We start from the raw sequence: 18317 nt of genomic DNA, 5'->3' as shown, positions 1-18317 counted from the left end.
ACCTCTGCCCTCTGGGGGACCCTTAGAATTGACTGTCAGGATCAGCCTTTGATTAGTGCCTCCTGCGTAGTATTATGACAACGCATGTACCTGTTACTTCCAGACTTGAAGACTGATGCTATATGTAGCTGCCCACTGAGTGGGTTTTTCTACTTCTTGGCTTTCCCTATAAGCCTGGTATAGGTCTTGCCATTAATTAGTATTTTCTGATTTGAATGATAGGTTGTGGGGAGACAGTGGTGATAAGGAACTGGCATGTATTGACCGCTTAGAGTCAAGCATGATGCTAAGTTTACACACTTTTTACCTTTTCCACGACTGTCCTATAAGGTAAGCATTATCATTCCCATCCAACAGCTGAGGAAACCGAGTACTAACCTTGCTTCACACCGAGTAAGTGGAAGAACCAGAACTGGGTGCAGGTCTGTTTGATGCCAAGGCCGTTATCTTTCACTGGTATTGTCCTGCCTACAACTCCCTGAAATGAGGCTATCTGGGAAAAGAGGGGAAAACTATGCAACTACAGACTGTGGTTTTTAGAACATTTGAACCATAAACTCCCCATGGCCAGGGCTTGTTCTTGTCAACCTCTCTGCGTGCAGGCATTTACCACTGCCTGGGACCAAAGCTAAACATTAACCCACACCAGCTCTGCTTTTTCTTTCCGTTTGCAAACTGTCATGGCTCCCAGTGGCTCCCAGAGGGCCATAGACCCTCTCTTTTATTATTCCCTTCTAAACAGCTTCTGGGCATCGTGATGACATGTTTGGAAACACCGTGGCATATTTGTGGTGACTAAACCTCGCTAAAATGCCTGGGTCCTCAGCTTCTACAGGCTCCCTGGCTCCAGCATCACCTGGGAGCCTCTACTTTATGCCTCTGTTTGAGGAATCTCAAGGGGGTGCTTGTGGCTCCTTCTCCCCAGGCTCGGAGGGGAGAAAAAAAATGCTGGCCAGGCATTTCCAGAGGGTTTCACGGGGATCAAAGAGAGAAAAGCAAACACTGAGGGAAAATGTGCTATTTATTCTTGGAACAAAGTTACATTGGCAGCTTTCTCCTCCCCAGTAATGCTTGTTTTCCTGAAAGGATTACACACGCGTTTGCTTCCTCCCACAGGATTTAACCACCACTCAGCTTCTGACCTGCACCGTCTACCTCCCGCCCCCTCCCAGCCATGCTCTCTCCCAGTTTCTCACAGGCTGGGCAAAAATTAAAGAGATTAAAATCATCCATGAGAGAAAGTGGGTTAGTGCAGCTGCTGTAAATGCCCATGTCAGCAATCCAAGTCAGCAGCTCAAATAAACTTGGCCATGTGAGTGGCGTCCTGGGCCACAGACGGGAGGATCCCAGAGATTTTTAGACCTCCCTCCCTGGGGCAGGAATAAGGAGGCTTAGTCTGAGTGAGGAGGGCTGCCAGGCGGAGGTGTCTTTCTTTGGGAGAGCAAATCCATTCTTGTTTTTCATGGGCATTTCTGCTTTTAATTACGTGATTAATTAAATTCATTCAAGGTTATGTGGCACAATAATGTACTGAGATATTCTTTTGTATCGTGTTCTTTTTGCTGTATTCTTCTTTCCTCTGCCTCAAGAAGGTAGGAAGACCGTGGTGTGTGCTTGTTTTGGGGGGCCCTTGGGCATTTACAGCAGCTGCACTAACCCACTTACAGACTTTCTAGTAGGAGAAGTCATCTTTATTCTTGTTTTTTTTTTTTTTTTTAGCTGCCTACATCCATTGAGGGGAATTGTATTGTTCTGTGCGGGGGTGGGTGGGGTGGTGAAGAGTTGGGGGGAAGGGTATGGGGGTGCGGTAAGGGGAGAGGGGTGGCTTTGAGTTTCTGAGGGTGTGCGTCCTGACTGAGGCTAAGGGAGTCCCTGAATAGGAAAGAAGGAACAGGATCACTGGGGTGTTCATGAAGTGTGAACCCCAGCACCCACACTGGGGGCTGCTGGAGGGGGAGGGGAGGATGTAGAAATAACTAAACATTAAGGGCTGTGGCCTTACGAACATCTATGCAAAAAAATTCCAAGACCCAGGCCTCAGCAGAAACTGCCCCCTGGTTCCAAGCAGGATTTGGACAATAAGCCTAGATGTGGTAACAAGTGCGGACAGAGTCCAGAGGGCCCTCTCTGCATGCTCTTTATGGATTACGTCACCAGGGACCTTCCCCTGACCCTGGGGAGATGGCATGCCCCAATAATGACTGAGATTACATTTCCTTATGGAGACAGTCAGAAGCTCAGAGCAAATCCAATTCAATTCAATTCAAAGAAATAAGTGCGTGATGTCCCCTGCACCCTAATCATGTAGTAGCACCTACTAAGTGCCAGGCACTGCGCCAAACTCTGCAGAACCAGCTCCCACTGCCCTGGCAGCACCGGGCCTCAGATGAGGCGACACGGTGCAGAGCTCATAGTGTAGATGTGTCACTGATGCTGCAGACTCAGGAGGCTCTGCCTCAATTTGGGGGCAGGGAAGCCTTGTCAGAATTGCTCACCTTTGTTCTGAGTCTTAGAAGATGAGCTGGAATTCCTCAGGGGAGGATGGGGGAGGCGTCGAGAACATTTTGTACAAAAGGTACAGAAGCGTGAAACAGCATTGACATGTTTGGGAGACTGTAAAGAGGCTGATGGGGTGAAGGCTCGACAGGTTGTTACTGGATGAGTGGGAGAGGCAGGCAGGGGCCGACCTGAGGGGCTTGGCTAAGGAATCTAGACTGGATCCTGTGAGAGGCGGGAGACCCCTGAAGGATTTTAGTGACAAGAACAGATGTGTTTGTTATGAAGCAAAGCCAGCTCAGGAAGGTCACAAAGGAGGAGGGATCACAAAGGTAGGAGGGGATCTAGGAGATGGGGAAGTGCACACGTGAAGGGGAAAGTGTGCTGAGGGAAGCGACCAATCGTGGCCAACACTGCAGGGAGGTCACCAGCACAAGTTCAGGAGCAGTAACTGGATGTTGAAATTTGGGGGCTCTTGGTGACTTTAATTAATGAGGGCAGTTTCAGGGGAGTGCTGGGAACAGACCAGACCACAGTGAGTTGAGTACTGAATGGAGGTTACGAAAGTAATGATGGTAAACACACCCATTTGTTCGAGACTTTTGCTTATGAAAATAAATACAGTAAAACCTTGGTTTGTGAGCATAATTCCTTCTGGAAACATGCTTGTAATCCAAAGCACTTGTAAATCAAAGCGAATTTCTCCATAAGAAATAATGGAAACTCAGATGATTTGTTCCACAACCCCAAAATATTCATATAAAAATAATTACAATATGGACGACTTCCACTATCGCTAATGGAATCACTGCTATCTCTCGGCTCCATGGAATCTTTTTCTGCATGGGGACCATTGTATATGCTCGCACAGTACAGTATTAATGAACTCTTGTCATATACTATATTTAATGCAGCCGAGGAAAGGGTCTATACCTGCAGGTGGCCTGACCTAGAATGAAGCAAAGCATTCCTAAGCTTACTCTCAGATGGAAAAGCAAAGAATGATTCATAGGTGCTTTGACAAAAAATACACTAGTGCCAATTGTGGGCACCTCCCAATGTTCCGAAAAATCATTGATTTCTGCCAAACATTGTGGCCTGAGACCAAGCCTCTGAGCATGGGTGAGAGATGGTCACCCACAATCCTGCAGAAAGAGAGAGAGAGAGAGAGAGAGAGAGAGAGAGAGAGAACAACCATTGGCTCAGTTGTGATCATGTGACATTGTGTCAAGTACTACTCGTATTGCAAGACATCACTCGTTTATCAAGTTAAAATTTATTAGAAATGTTTGTTCGTCTTGCAGAACACTGGCAGAACAAGTTACTTGCAATCCAAGGTTTTACTGTATTTAGAGAAGCATCAATAAATGGGTACATAATGCAGAAGGTTTATTTAACAATAATGTGGGTTTTTTTTTTTTTTTAATTTTGGAGAGAGAGAGAGTGAGAGAGAAAATATTTAGCAGGATCCACACTCAGCACAGAGCCCAACGTAGGGCTCAATCCCACAACCCTGGGATCACGACCAGAGCAGAAATCAAGAGTCAGATGCTCAACCAACTGAGCTACCTAGGTGCCCCTATTAATGTGTTTTAAACGATGGAGCAGGTTCCAGCATGTTCAAGGTTGCAGGGAAGGATACAGTGGGAAGATCAAAGACAAGGAAAGAGGAAGTAGAGTAAGGAAGAAAGTTCCGGCAAGCAGGGGTTTGAAGGGCAGAGAAGACCCCGTAACCTGACCAAACTTCCTGTATGCCCAGGGGCTTTAGTTCACACATCTGCGTGGATGCTCTGTCACCCTGTACATCTCATTACAAATAAACCCTATGCTTCTGAGAAGTGCATTCAACCATTAGAAATAAAGCAAATGGGCCATATGGTAAATACATTAATCAAACTCACTAATTTAAAGAATTCCAAGTGTGGACTTTTAGGTGAAGCAAATGAATCAAGCCTTTCATTTATCATCTCTTCTTCTGTTAGGACCATGGTCTTAGACCCCTTGTTCACACCCAAAGTAGATCCCAAACTCCATCAGCTGTGCCCAGACACAGAAGGCTGGTTGCTGGTTGCACAGACCAGGTGAGTAATAGAAATTACTCTAGTTTTAGCACTGGGTTAGTGCACTCTCTTCAAGGAAATAGATAGTTTGGTACGTTTTGTCATCTGTCCTGCTTGCCCATTTACTTTTCAGACCAACACTCTCTAATTTGTCTATGGTTTTCTCAAGCTCATACCGTTCACATTTATAGGAAATGAGTCTTGGAGGAATTTGGAACCACTGCAGGCAGTCTTGTAAGGAAACACTGAAAGAGGGCACAATGTCCAGTTCAGTTACACTGGTAGGTTGAGCTAATTTAATTTAAATTTTATAGTCTGTTTTAAGCTCTACTATTTCTTATTCCTCTAAAAATGTGACTTTTAATTTGCCACATATGAAGTGTAATTTTTTTTAATGTATGTTTATTTTTGAGAGAGAGAGAGAGAGGCAGAGTGTGAGTGGGGGAGGGGCAGAGAGCGAGGGAGACACAGAATCCAAAGCAGGGTCCAAGCTCTGAGCTGTCAGCACAGAGCCCAACATGGGGCTCAAACTCATGGACCGTGAGATTATGACCTGAGCCGAAGTCAGATACTTAACCAACAGAGCCACCCAGGTGCTCCTGAAGTGTAATTTTTAAAAAAAATGTTTATTTATTTTGAGTAGGAGGGGCAAAGAGAAAGAGGGAGAGAGAGGATCCCAGGCAGGCTCCTGGCTGTCAGCATAGAGCCCGACGTGAGGCTCCAACTCACAAACTGGGAAATCATGACCTCAGCAGAAATCAAGAGTCGGACACTTAACCAACTGAGCCACCCAGGCACCCCAAAACATAATTTTTAAATAGGTCATGAGACTAAAATTATAGTAAGATATTTCAGTTTTATAATGAGTCCATGGTATTTTCAATATAAAAGTAGAAAGAGATATTTATATTTTGGGTAACTTTTTAGGGTCATATATATTGTGGCTAAAAGATCTAACTTGCATTTTCTTAAAGGACAACTATTAGCAGTTTCACTAGGCATGCTTCACAGTTCGGTCTTCTCATATATATTTTTTTTAATAACTGCAAACTCTCGCTTTTACAGTGGCTTGCTGTTGGTTAGAGTGGCTTGCTGTTGCTTGTATGATTTGTTAAAGTTCCGTTTATGTGTATTTACCCTTGTTGGCTGAGATGAAGAAAGTAAAGGAGGTGTCAGCCTGGGCATGAGAATCTCCCTATGGAAAATGGAGGGGGGAAAAAGATGCAAAGTTTATACTAGGCTATGTTTATGCTTTAACTGGTGGATATGTTTCGACGGCCACGAGCCATCATTAATCAGAGGTAATGTATTGGGTAGCAGCAGCTGGCTAGAGAAATATTTTGATCTCTACTCTAGTACTCCAAGTAAGACACAGTGGTTGAGCCAAGAGTATTTAGATTTCAATTCTTCTGACTGGGGCCTGTGACAGAAATAATTTCATGAGAGATAAGCCTCCCTTTTGAAACAGAATAGAGACGATGCTTAATTGCTGTTTTCTCCTCATTATCTCGTCCCTTTTGGGCACACCACATTTTAAGAAAGGTGGGGGAGGTGATTAGCACATTGCGGGAGAGGAGGGACTCATCTGTACAGCTTATATTCCCTGGGCTTTTTCAGTCTATTAAAATTCCTTTGAAACAACTGACTGGTGTGCTCAGCAACCCCTCATACAGGTAAAACTTCACTTGCAGAAAAGGAAGAGAAAGCTTGGGAACATGGATATTATAATTTGGTTGTCTACATCTGGAAAATAGAACCTCAGAGAGGACATAGCCATCAACATTGATTTATTTGGTGATTAAAGGCATCCATTAGCACTTGTAAAAAGTTGGTAACAGTTGGCCTGTTTAAGAGTGTGTTCCATTCTCTGACCTTTGCTGTCTGGGAGGTGTTAGTAGCTAAGACTATCAGATGAGCAGTTTCATTTGAGCAGGCTGTTGTGAGACCGTGAGTTAAAGGTGAGACAGTGGGTAAAAAAAAAAAAAAAAAAAAGAAAGAAAGAAAGAAAGAAAAAGAAATTGTCCTGCTGCCCCAAACTAATATTTTAAACAAGTACACATTTTCTTTCCAAGCTCACTTTTGTAAGACGAATAAGATGAATAAATGTGAAAGGACCACAGGGCAGAACATTTAAAAAAAAAAAAAAAATCCCGGCCTCTTGATTTTCCCGAAGTGACATCATTAATGGTGACACATTGGTGTCTCTGTCTGCACATCCATTAGCCTCTCATTGGGCCATGAGGCAATTTCCTTTGTCTTTCATTATTCGGTTTACATGACTGCTCTGTCGCTCCTGGAGATCATTTACTACTTCTGGAATTCATAAGCGCTGGACTTTTGAAGGCTTCTTGTAAATAGCAGTGCCATAGGAGAAGGGGCAAGGATTCTGGTTTCAATCATTTGTACCTTCTTGGGCCAGAACCAGATTTCCTACGTTTGACCATGTGGGGATGACCTCACTCGCTCAAGGTTGAGATAAATCTAGGGATTTTTGTCAGTTTGGCATTGTCTTCACATGCTTTGGACAAGGGAGTGATTTCAGTATTTTCCTTTTCCTGATGACTTTTGGAAACCATCCACTCCTAGACTGAGCTTACTGTTTTATAAACTTCTCATCTGTTGGGACCTAGGTTTTGTTTCTGCATTGCCTACAGAAATGGTTCTCAATCCTGACTGCATGTTTTGATTACCTGTAGAGGTTAAAAAAAAAAAAAAAAAAGTCCCACCCATAGAGATTCTGATTGAACTGGTCTGGTCTGATGTCCAGCCTGTTCTTACAAAACACTCCCCAGGTGAGGACCGAGTGTCACGTGTCGGTTCCCTATGGTATCTGGACAATTCCCTGTGAAGGGCAAGTGGTCTGCAGGAAATGACAGTTAACTGAACTGCACCAATAGGTACATGGGCTGCACAGGGCTGGGTGATTTGGACTGAGGACACACTGGACAAACCTCACTGCTGCAGCTCATCATTTCGGGGTAGAATCTTAGGACCTGCAAGTCTCACCTTAGTTCAGCTGGTAGCTTGGCTTTAATTTGTTGTCTGCCTTTGGGTGTTGTGCCTTGGTTTCCTTATCAATAAAATGGGGCTAATCAAAGCCTGAGGTCATATTTTTGTTTGAGGCAAAAACCAGTAGTAAAATTTGCCACCACAAGCTTTTTGTAAAATGGTCACATTGCTGTCATAGAAACATGGATGGGAGTTTTGAAAGTGGAAGCAGCAGGGATGTGTCTGGGATCCTGGTCAGCTAATCCATGGGGCCCAGATGCAGATCTATGGATCCTTCTATCTGATCCTGCCATCAAGAAGTGGCTGAAGGAATGTCACAGCCTCCCCTCACTGGTGGTTAGAACTGCCGCATCTCCTTTGTGCTAACGGAGGGGACCTTCCCATGAGTTGGATATGCTGTGGCCCAAGACGTCAGTGTGCGACGGTGGAGCCCTGTTCTGGGCACCAGTGCCCTGGGGGCCCTGCACACCCTGCAGGGAGGAGCAGGCCTGCTGGCAGCCACACCAGTAAGGCTGCTCACACTTGAGCCCAGCTCCCAGGCCTGGACCTGGACCATGGAGTGGTGACTTCAGATCCTGGTTTCCTGAGATAAACTTTTTTCTCTAATTCCCCATCCCTGGCTGTACCTAGAGCTGCACGCTGCACCTGCACACATGGGCTCCCTCCTGCTTCTGCCCCTGTCCAGCTTGTCCTATGGATCTCAAGCCCGGCTTGTGCGCTCACCCACCCCCACCTTTCAGGCCAGTCCAGCAGATCCTACGGGCCCGGGGGGAGCAGCTCTGCAAGGCGGCCACTGAGCATCTGCCCTGGTCTGGCACAGGAGCCTCATGCCCCTCCCTTACATCTGACCTAATGTCGGAATCGCTGGGTAATGCTATTCTTTCATGATGTCCTCATGCAAAATAGATGATGCAAAATAGATGATGCAAAATAGAAGATTTCCTCTTTTATGATAGTTGTGCTATTAGGGAAATGCTGGATCTTCTCGTCTTGGGATAAATAAGATGAGACCCTGATTATTTTCAATTTCTCTTAGTCTACAGGTTATGTCCCCTCATCACCTCTAAGGCTATGGGGTGTCAAGCCACACAAAATACCTGAATAAAAAAGCAATCACAGACAACTATTTTATGGGTGGGAAAATAGAGCATAGAGAGTTTTCTTGATATGTAATTGTACAAGTGAATGGGACTTGAAGTGAGGACTCTTTTCCATGGAAGGGGCAGGGTCGGGGGTGGGGATGGCAGTGGACATGGGCAATGGTGGCAGTAGAATGTACTGCCTAAGGAGCTTGGCTGCAGGGACAAACCTGTCAGGATGCTGTGAGGATTAAAAGAAAGATATGTGACAAGGAAGGGCGCAGGGCCTGGCAACGGAGAGGCCAGTACACGTACAACATGTGCACATCCACACGCTTCACTGAAGCCAGCGGCTTCGAGCAGTCCTTTTCTAAGGCTCAGCCGTAGCCCATGGGGTGGTCTGGGACAGCTTCTGGGAGCATCTGTTTCTGTAGGACCCTGGAGCAGTCACTTCAAAGCCATTCCCTCAAAGTTGGTCTCTATGCAAATATGTATGTTCTGGAGAGTGAGCCTAAGACTCCCAAGAGGGTTCTTGAGCCTCCTAGGTTGAGCTGTACAACCAGAGGCAGGGGCTGCCTTGGACAGCAGCTCTCATCCCTCTGTATCTGTGGCTCCTAAAACCAGCTGGAATGCAGGGGCTCAGCAGTGGCCTTCATTATAATGAAATGAGGTGATCCTAAGCAGAGTATTTAGTCCAATGCCTGTGCGCCCTAAGTATTCAACAAATGTTAGCAGTTCTTAACAGCCGTTGTAAACCCAAAGCTAGGTTCATGGATCAGAGAGTGTTTCCAAATGTCCTTCCTCCAGGTTTAGGGGGGCAAATAAATAGGCTCTGGATTAGGGCCAGATTATGGTAAATCTATGCCATCTATTGGCATTAGTGTGTTTAATTATTTACTCATATATTTAGCACACATTTATTGAGCACCAATTATGTGTGTAGCCCTGTGCCCAGCACACAGTCCTCTGATCCCTCATGTTTGTGCATGGCCATGCACAGGGCAGACACACATATTACACCAGGAAAACCCGCTTCTTAATACGGCCTCTCCATCTGCCTGCTGATAAAGCTGGAGAGTTAGGGAGATCTCTGATCGCGGCACCTTACAGGTTAGGGTGTGGAATCTAGAGTTAGTCAGGTGTGTATTTTACAGATAAGTAGACTGAGGCCTGAGAGGGGAGTGGTGCCCAAGTTCAGACAGTAATTTAGCAGCCATCTGAGGCTAGAGCTGCTTTCCTGATGAATTTAGGAAACAAGGGTGCTTTTGAGCAGACCAGTCACCTCTGTGTGGGAGAGAGATAATTAGTCTTTACGTTTTCATTTAGACATGGGTGTTCTGTTCTTTTCTTTTCTGAAGAGGTGCATTTCAAGATTAAATGAAGTAGCTCTTGAATAAGTCTAGAACAGTGGTCCTCAATCCTGACTGTATTAGATCATCTGGAAAGCATTTCAAAAATACTGATGTTGGAGCCCCACCCCAAAGCCAATTAAATAAGCATTTGAGGGGGTGGAACAGGGGCCTCATCATAGTTTTTAAAGCTCCCCAGGTATTTCTAATATACAGTAGGGGCTTCACAGTCTAACATGCAGTCACTCTAGTATACAGGCAGTGGTCTAGAAAGCAGTGCTTCCGAAATTGTAGCGCACGTGTGATTTTCTGGAGATCGTGCTAAAATGCAGATTCTGATTCAGTAGGTCAAGTGGGACTGGAAAGTACCTATTTCGAGCAAGCTCCCCGTTGTTATTAATACTGCCAGTCCACTAGGGTAGCAGCTCTAGAAGGCACCCTGGATTCTCTTCATACACTGGCCACTGGTTACTCCAGCCAGAGGTCTGGAAGTTACTTCTTTCCTTCATCGTCTCCCAATCTGCCCCAGCAGCTCTTGGTCCCCGTCTCTTATCATTTCCACCCCACTGCACCCTGCCCTGCGGCTCCTCCGCTCGAATCCTTTCTTGATGTACTGGATCCACACTCTCTTCCCCCTCCCCCGCCACCACTCCGCACTCCCGGCCATGTTCTCTGCTCGACTGCCTCTTGATGGGGCTTTCTCATTCCTCCTAGCCTCTGCCCAAGCTGTTTTTAATGACCTATCTCTTAAGAGACCACAGCATCCCTGGAGCTTCTCTCTGCTTGTACTAGTCACCTAGGACGATGGTCCACGAACAACATGCCCTTCTGATTCATTTCTGCGTTGCCAGCGCCCAGCTCAGCGCCTATCAGGCTTTGCATAAATAGTTGCTGAATTTAACAAACAGAACCTCAACTCTGAATACGCAAGGCCAAACAAAGACCTCAGCGCTCTCCTTCTGATCAAAATGAACATTCCTTCGAGATTATGCATCAGGCTTTAAACTTCCCGATGGGGGGTGGGGAGTTGATCAAATTTAACAAAGTAAGTACCTATATGCTGTCTTCTGGGCTGGGTGGTTTAATAGGGGGCTCAAAGCAGGCGACGGGACAGGAATGAGAGATGGATGCTGGCAAGAGTTTGGAGGTCTGCTTTCAAATCTCGACTCATCCCAGCAGGGGAAAAGGCTAGAGCTCTGGGACAGGGTGGGGACGGCGGATGGGGAACCTTCCGCGGCCCTGGAGTGGGTCGGAAGCGTGGGGAGGCAGGCAGGAGTTGGGGAGCGTGAACTAACTTGGCGTGGAGGGAGGCGCCGCACGCCGCAGCCGTTCAGGTTTCCCGTCTTTCCAGCGCCCACACGGGCCGCTGGCTTGGGGAAGGGGGCGGGGGAGAGGGAGGGCAGGTCCGGAGCCGAGGGGGTGGAGGAGGGGGGAGACCGAAGGAAATGAGACAACCTTTTCCTCCCACTGACTCGGGTTGCTCCAGCGTCTGCGGGGCTCGGTGCGGCCGCCCGTGAGCGCCGAGGCCAGGACCCCGCGCCCCGTGCCAGCCCTGGCGGCTCCTCCACTGGGATTTCTTTCCGAGGCGTCAGTGCCAGCCCAAGTCTGGGGCACCGCTTTGCCGCTTCCCCCCTTCGGTGATCGGCTCCGGGTCCCCCGGCTCGGCTCCGCGCGCCCCGAGCGCAGCCCCCGGAAGTGCGCGCCGGCGGCCCCGGCGAAGGTAAGCGGCGCCCGAGAGCGCGCCCCGGGAGCAGGGGCGCCAGGCATCCTCAGCGGGCCTGGGCGTCCCCCGAGCGCCCCCTCTTCGGAAGCACCCAGAGCACTTCTGACCTGAAGCCGCTCCTTTGTTCCTGACCCCCTGCCCAGGTGTTGTAGGCTGGGTCCCCGAGGGAACTCTGCTTCCCAGTGCTTTCTTTTTTGCTTCCTCTTCTAATTTTCCTGTTGCTTCCCCCGCCCCTAGCTTCTTTTTCTCAACCCCCAAACTCTTAGCTCTCTGACTCTGCAGCCGGGCTTCGGAGAGCGGGTCCTTCTTTCCCAGATCTCGGCGCTTCTGTCCTCCTCCGCCTCCGGGAGCACGGGCTGACCTGGCCCGCCCGCGGCAGCGACTGGCTTTGACCCCGGGCCTGCCGGGTGCGGACCTGCCCCAAATCTCTGTGGCGCACGTTGAACTCACTGATCTCACCCTTTTCGGAGGCACCCAGTTCGCCGTGCGCTTTTGGCGACCCCCAGGACACCGGAATCAGAGCCTACTGGGGAGTGGAAAGGTTCTTGGCGCCCCCTAAAGCCTCAGTGGGAGGCTCTGCTGGTGGAAAAGGGCGCAGGCGGCTCCTTGGTGCTCTGTCCGGGTTCCCCACGGTTGTAAGGAGTGAGGGGAGCACGGGATCCCGGACGCAAGGAGGCATGGAAGTAATGAGGATATCTCTCTGAAGAAGAGGAGGGCCTACCACATCGTGCTAGCTTGCCATTTTGCTTTTAAACTGCCTGAGTGGTCACATCAAGCCTCTGAGTAGGGACTCTACCCTTATTTTGCAAACGGGCAAAATGAGATGCAGAGAGGTCAGGTAATGTGTCCAGGGCCACACAGCTGGGAAGGGGCCCAGCCAGGATTTGGGTACCAGTTGGTTTATACCACATATCCCATATCCAACCCTATATAGGGTTCCTCTATCCGGACTGAGCAGGAACTCATCACCTCCCAACCGCTCACACCATGGAGGATCAGACTTTTTCTTTTTTGAGCAAATGCAACTTGATGCTTTTCAAACCCAAATGATTTATTTAGTTCCTACTATGCTCGAAGTTCAGTGCCAAGCCCTGAGGTTTCATCTTTGACCCTCACTCCTTCAACCTCTAATCATCATCCGGTCTCTCCAGAAATACATAATTCTGCCCCAGAAGTCTGACTTGAGTCTCTTTCCCGAGAAGCAGTTAAGATCAGTGGCTGGAGTGTTTGGATCCTGGCTGGGGCCTTCCTGTGTCTTTCTACAGCTGGAGCTCCTGTCTGTAAAGTAGGGATGGGAGGGTTTAAAGCAGTTGTTCTCAACTGGGGTTTCCATTTTTGCCTCTCCAGTGACATCTGGCAATGTCTGGAAACATTTTTGGCTGTCAACAGGTAAGTGGGAGAGGATGCTATTCATCTGGTGGGCAGAGGCCAGGGATGCTGTTAAATAGCCTGTGATGCACAGACACCCCCCATAGCAAAGAATTACCCAGTCCCAAATGTCAATAGTGCTGAGGTTGAGAAACCCTGGTGTAATGTATCAGTTCATGAAGAGTGCTATTATTCCCAGCTCTCATCCTCTTATCTGCTCTAGTTTGGCCGATTGTACCAGCCTCTGTCCCCAAATCTCCTTGTGTTACAGTGCCAGAATTCTATTGTTAAAACCACAGCAGGCCACGGTACTACACTGTCTCAGTACCCTTGTCGGCTCCCCAGTGCTAACAGAAGGGATGGGAATCTGCACATGTTTTACAAGCACCAAAGGTAGATCCTGTGCATATTAAGTTTGAGAATCACTATCTTGCAGAGTAACATCTTACCTCCAACACTGGTTCACATGGCTGTTCACAGTAAGACCTCAACTTACCTTCCCAGCCTCACCTTTTTCCATATCTTGAGGCACCTGCCTTACCACCCAATTTACTATTTTGCTATTCTAGGTCCTGACTTTTTGGAATGCCCTTCCTCCTCCTTCACAAACTCCTCATCATTCCCCGAGACTAAAGCTCAAGTCCTCTGCTGTGTGAAGCATTCTTCAGTTCCTACAGCAATTCTGTTGCTCCCAGCTGCCCCAGCTCTGGCCCTTCTCTGCCTTTTTCTTTCAATATATCTTTCCTGTAATGTTTACTATATAGGGATCCTTTGTTCACCCCCACACTGGTCTCTGCATACCTAGAACTAGCACAGTGCTATACTCGTGGTAGTGGTTAAGCTTGTGGGCTTGGGAGTCAGGCTGCTTGTGTTCAAATCCCAACTCTGCCACTTATTAACTCTGTGACCTTGAGCAAGTTGACTCAGTCTCTCAAAGCCTTATTGGTAAAAGAGGAAGAAATAGTCTTATCTTCTCTGCAGACTGGTGCAACTAACTAATGAGATAATAATTGTTCATCTTAATACTGATGGCCACCTCCATGCTGGGACATGGTTCAAATTTAGAATTTTATGTTTTTACTCATTCAATCCTCATAACGTCCCTTTAAAGTTAGAACTGGTATTGCCCTGTTTGCCAGACAAAGAAATGGAAGCAGAGAGAGGCTAAGTAGTTTGCCCCAAGTCACACAGTAATGGGTGGTAGGGCCAGGATTCACATAGACAACTAGACTCTTGGCACTGTGCAGGCAGGAGGCTTATATGTGGTCCTCCACATATAATAAGTAGTCAGTAAACATGAGCTGGGTTAGTTGTGTGCATTAATAAAAGCAGAAGTCCACTGGCTTTTCTACTCATACCACACCTGTGAACTAAGATTGTGCCATTATTTTTTGCAACTCTTGTTCTTTTCCTCTCCTCCTTGCCCGGAACCCATCCTCAGAGAGACAGGACACTGGGTCAGTCCTCTGTCATGGTGCAGGGTCAGCACCAGTGAACTTGATGCTAAATGGAGCCTTAAGTGTGCCCTAAGGTTAGGGTCAAGACAGCATTTCCTGTTTGGGGAGGAGGATATGGAGTCAGTACACCTGCCTGGGGAGAGAGGTGCAGATTTGGGGTCAGGAACCGTCTGACTCCAGCTTTGTCCTTTTCAAGCACGTGCCCTTTGCAGTGTGCACCTTGCATGTAAATATCGGTGAAGTCAATCAGTGAAGGTACAATGGATGGGTGAATGCCACCAGCTGGGTCTCCTACCTTACACTTGATTCAATGCAGAGTGCACTTTCTCTCCAAGTGTTATAAGGACAATTTATATATTAAAAGTAAACTTGTAAAGAGAATTTAATGCCCCCTATGGGGTTTTGGAGAACCAGGTTTGGAACCAGTCCCTGACCTCCTATTTGAGTTATGTGTGATGTCAGATACGAGGTTTACAGCTGATCACTTCACCAACTTGGAATCTTTTACTTTCCTGAATGCAGCACTGCCTTTGAAAGCAGAGCCCCTTCCTTGCTGTTCCCTTGGTCACTTGCTCTGTAGGCCAGATGGCCTTGCATAAATAACCTGCACATTTGTGTATTCTGGCTTCTTCCATAGCTGTGGCCCCCCTGAGTTTGCTTGTTTTGGCAAGTCAACCCCCCAACTGCAGTGGGATCAGGCTACCTGGTATGTGCAAGGCCTTGTGTTTTGTTGGGGGTCACAGAAATACTCCAGTAAGGTTGGTTTTGAGGATGGAGCAGGGGGAGAACCTCCTTGTCCCTCAGCTCGAAACCCCTCAGATCCCCTGGGGCACCGCCGTCCCCCTGCACCCCACACTCTAACTGCCTCCTGGCATTATCCCCTCGCCTGGGTTACTAGCTGGCTGATCTGAGAAACAGATTCCCCTGGGTGCTAATGACTGGAGTAAAGGTTGGATCCAAGATCTTTGGGGGCATCACCTGCATTTTTACTGAGGCTTTTAAGGTCTGGTCCAGTAGGTAAACTAGCCCAAAACAGGAATGTCAGGTCCAGTGCCAAGTTTTCAGGTCTCTGACATCACACCTTGGCCGCCACCTTGAGTATTACCTCTTAACTGACCAGCAGGCAGATTCTTAATGAAGCTGGTTCCTACTTGTGTGTCTGGTTCTAGGGAAAGACACCTTACCTGTTTAGTCTTGGGCTGTGTTCCCTGTGAAATCTACCACTGGTGTTTGCCTCTTTGTGAAAATCTGACGCTGTAAGGGGCATTTGGTTTAGACTAAACTAGATCGCACCTTGAAGTATCAGGGTGAGTTTGGAATACACATGGGATAAGTAGTTGGTGTTGGGTGCCAGAGATATGAACATGAAGAGGTCGCAGTCTTTATCATCACGGTCATAGTCTGTGATGTGTGAAGGACACGTGAACAGGTCATCACAGTGTATTAAGTGGAGTTAGAGATACGAGCAGAGACCTGGGGGCTGAAAGGCACCAGCCACTAGGGAGTCAGGAGACGTTTCCGAAAGAGGAGGATGTTGGAGGGTCTTAATGGAAAAGTAGCTTGCTGGGTTTGGCGGGTATTGGTGAGCATGGGTGTGGCAGACAGGAAACTGCATGTACATGGTACAAAGCCAAGAAAGGGCCTGACAGATGCGAAGGTATGTGATGATGAGGGCTGGTGATGGGCCTGGAGGGGCGGTGATGAACTTTTCGATGCTCCAGGAGCCTGTTCCTGTTTTTTGGGAGACAGTGGAGTGACATTTTAAGCTCAGGTGTACTGAGCTCTTTGAATGATGGCTCTCCCTCCTGTCTCTACTGGCCTGTTTCCTCCAGGGCAATGGGACCAGAGCCCAGGGGCCGTGGGAGGGACACTATCTCCAGTGAGCAAAGAAACCACAGTCACAAACAAAGCTGCAATGGTGATTGTGGATTGTTTTGTTTTCTTTCCAAAGCCCTGGCTGATGAACTGTGTGGATGGCCCCTCCTGAGTCTGGGCTTTTGAACGTTACCTCTAGAGCATCCCAAAGTCTGTATGAATTGCTACACAATTGCTAGGTTTCTCCAGACGGAGGTAGAGAGGGAGGAAGGAGGAAAGGAGAAGGGTGGTGAGGGGAGACTGATCAGCTCTGGTTTACAGGAAATCCAGCACATGGCTCTGGTAGATCTACCGCCAGGGTGGCCACCTTGGCTGGGAATTGTATTTGTGTTCCCAGCCCTCTGTTTGACCCCGAGGTCAGCCTCTTTTGCGTACGGCTCACCACAGGTGATGGATACATGTGCTTGCTGATCAGACCATTGATATAGGTGTTTCTGGAGGTCATCCCAAGACTTCCCTCATTTGTTTACCACTTAGTGACCCCCTGCCGCATAGGAGGCACTTAGTAAGTGATAAATGAGTGAACGAATGCCGCAGCATGAAAGTCACATCCCATCCCTCAGGATGCTCAAGGCCTGCATGGAGACATAGACAAGAAAAGCACCCAATGCAGCACACTGTGCTTAGGGCAGTGACAGAGAAGACGTGGGTGCAGAGGAAGACTCAATCCCGCGGTCAAGGAATGGTCAGGGAACGGAGGCAGAGGGAAGGGTGGTCCCTTCTGAGGACCGTCATCCCTCCAGGGAAAGCGGCCCCCTGGGTGGTGGCTGGTAGGCGATTATAATCGTAGCCCCTGGGGTAGGTGTGAGAAGCCCTGCGAAGGGCTTTGCTTGCTTTCATTGCATTTCTCCTCACCACCACCTTCTGAGGTTGGTACTGGAGGAGGAATCAGGATCCCACCCACAGCCAATAGGCAGACCTGGGATCTGATCAGGCCACCGGACTCCAAGCCCTTCCCCATGGCCTCAGACAGTTTCAGGATGGTCATATTATCGACCATCGAAGATTCTCTTAGGAAATCTAGTTTGCAAAAAGGAAAGTACAGGCGTGTGGGTTTTGTGGGGTGCGAGTTGGGGGGTGGGAATGGCCATTTCGTTTTCATTTTGCCCCCTTCTCTGTCTCCCCTGCCTGATGTCTGAGGCCTTGCCTTCTTAGGGGTTTGAAGCAGTCAGAAGCTCTGTGCTCTGGGGATCAGCACCTCTGTCCTCCTCCTCTCGCCTCCTCTTTGATCACCCGGGCAGCTTGCACTTTGTCCTCCGAGGTGAGATGAGGCGGAAGTGCTGCTCAGCAGAGAAGCAGCCGTAAACTCAGAAGAAAAACAGGCTTTTTACAAAACACCTGCTGTAACTTAAGCCTCTCCCCTTTGCCCTACGCCCTCCTGCCTGTGTCATTCAGATGGTCAGTAGCTGCAGGGAACAGATGTCAGGGGATCTTGTTTCTGCACGGGGACCCCTGATCAAAAGGGCTGCCTAAAGCTGTCTTCCTCTGGGCACCTCCACAAACACAGCTGACTTGTCCTTTTATTCCCTCACTTTATTGGGACAAGACAGGCCCCAGCAGCCCATGGGAGAGGGTGGGAAGGGCCTCTTGCTGGAAGACGCATGCGTTATTTTCCTGAAGCTCCCATCCTTTGTGCCACTTGGGTGAGCCCCCTCTGACAGCAGCAACCTTCCTTGCTAAGGTGAGATGTGACTGGGAAACTGGGTGGGCAGAATGAGCACTGCAAGGGGAGTCAGCACTGACACTTTCCTGCTGGGAGGACTTGGTCCTTTCATGCCTCAGTGGGCCAGTTCCATGGGGCAGGGATGGTTGGCCTGGAATTCTCCAACATTATACTCCGCTGCACGTTAAAGTAGGATGCACTGTGAGGGCTTTGTGGAAATACAGAAAGCAATGACCTG

At 48.3% G+C, this 18317-nt stretch overlaps 1 protein-coding gene across 4 annotated transcripts in view; it reads left to right on the top strand.

The window, feature by feature from the left end:
• The first annotated feature begins 11601 nt into the window (after positions 1-11601).
• Positions 11602-18317, top strand: part of EVA1A (eva-1 homolog A, regulator of programmed cell death) — a 47135-nt gene continuing 40419 nt past the window's right edge. For 2 of the 4 annotated variants that reach the window (XM_045446630.1, XM_045446627.1), the window contains exon 1: positions 11608-11713. The gene's annotated coding sequence lies outside the window, so the exon portion shown is untranslated. Of the gene's footprint in view, positions 11714-13063; positions 13106-18317 lie in introns of all 4 variants that reach the window. The other 2 variants (XM_045446625.1, XM_045446626.1) reach the window with 2 other exon arrangements.

This window comes from Leopardus geoffroyi, chromosome A3, assembly GCF_018350155.1.
Source record: "Leopardus geoffroyi isolate Oge1 chromosome A3, O.geoffroyi_Oge1_pat1.0, whole genome shotgun sequence".
Taxonomy (NCBI): Eukaryota; Metazoa; Chordata; class Mammalia; order Carnivora; family Felidae; genus Leopardus; species Leopardus geoffroyi.
This window is presented reverse-complemented; position numbering and strand designations above follow the sequence as displayed.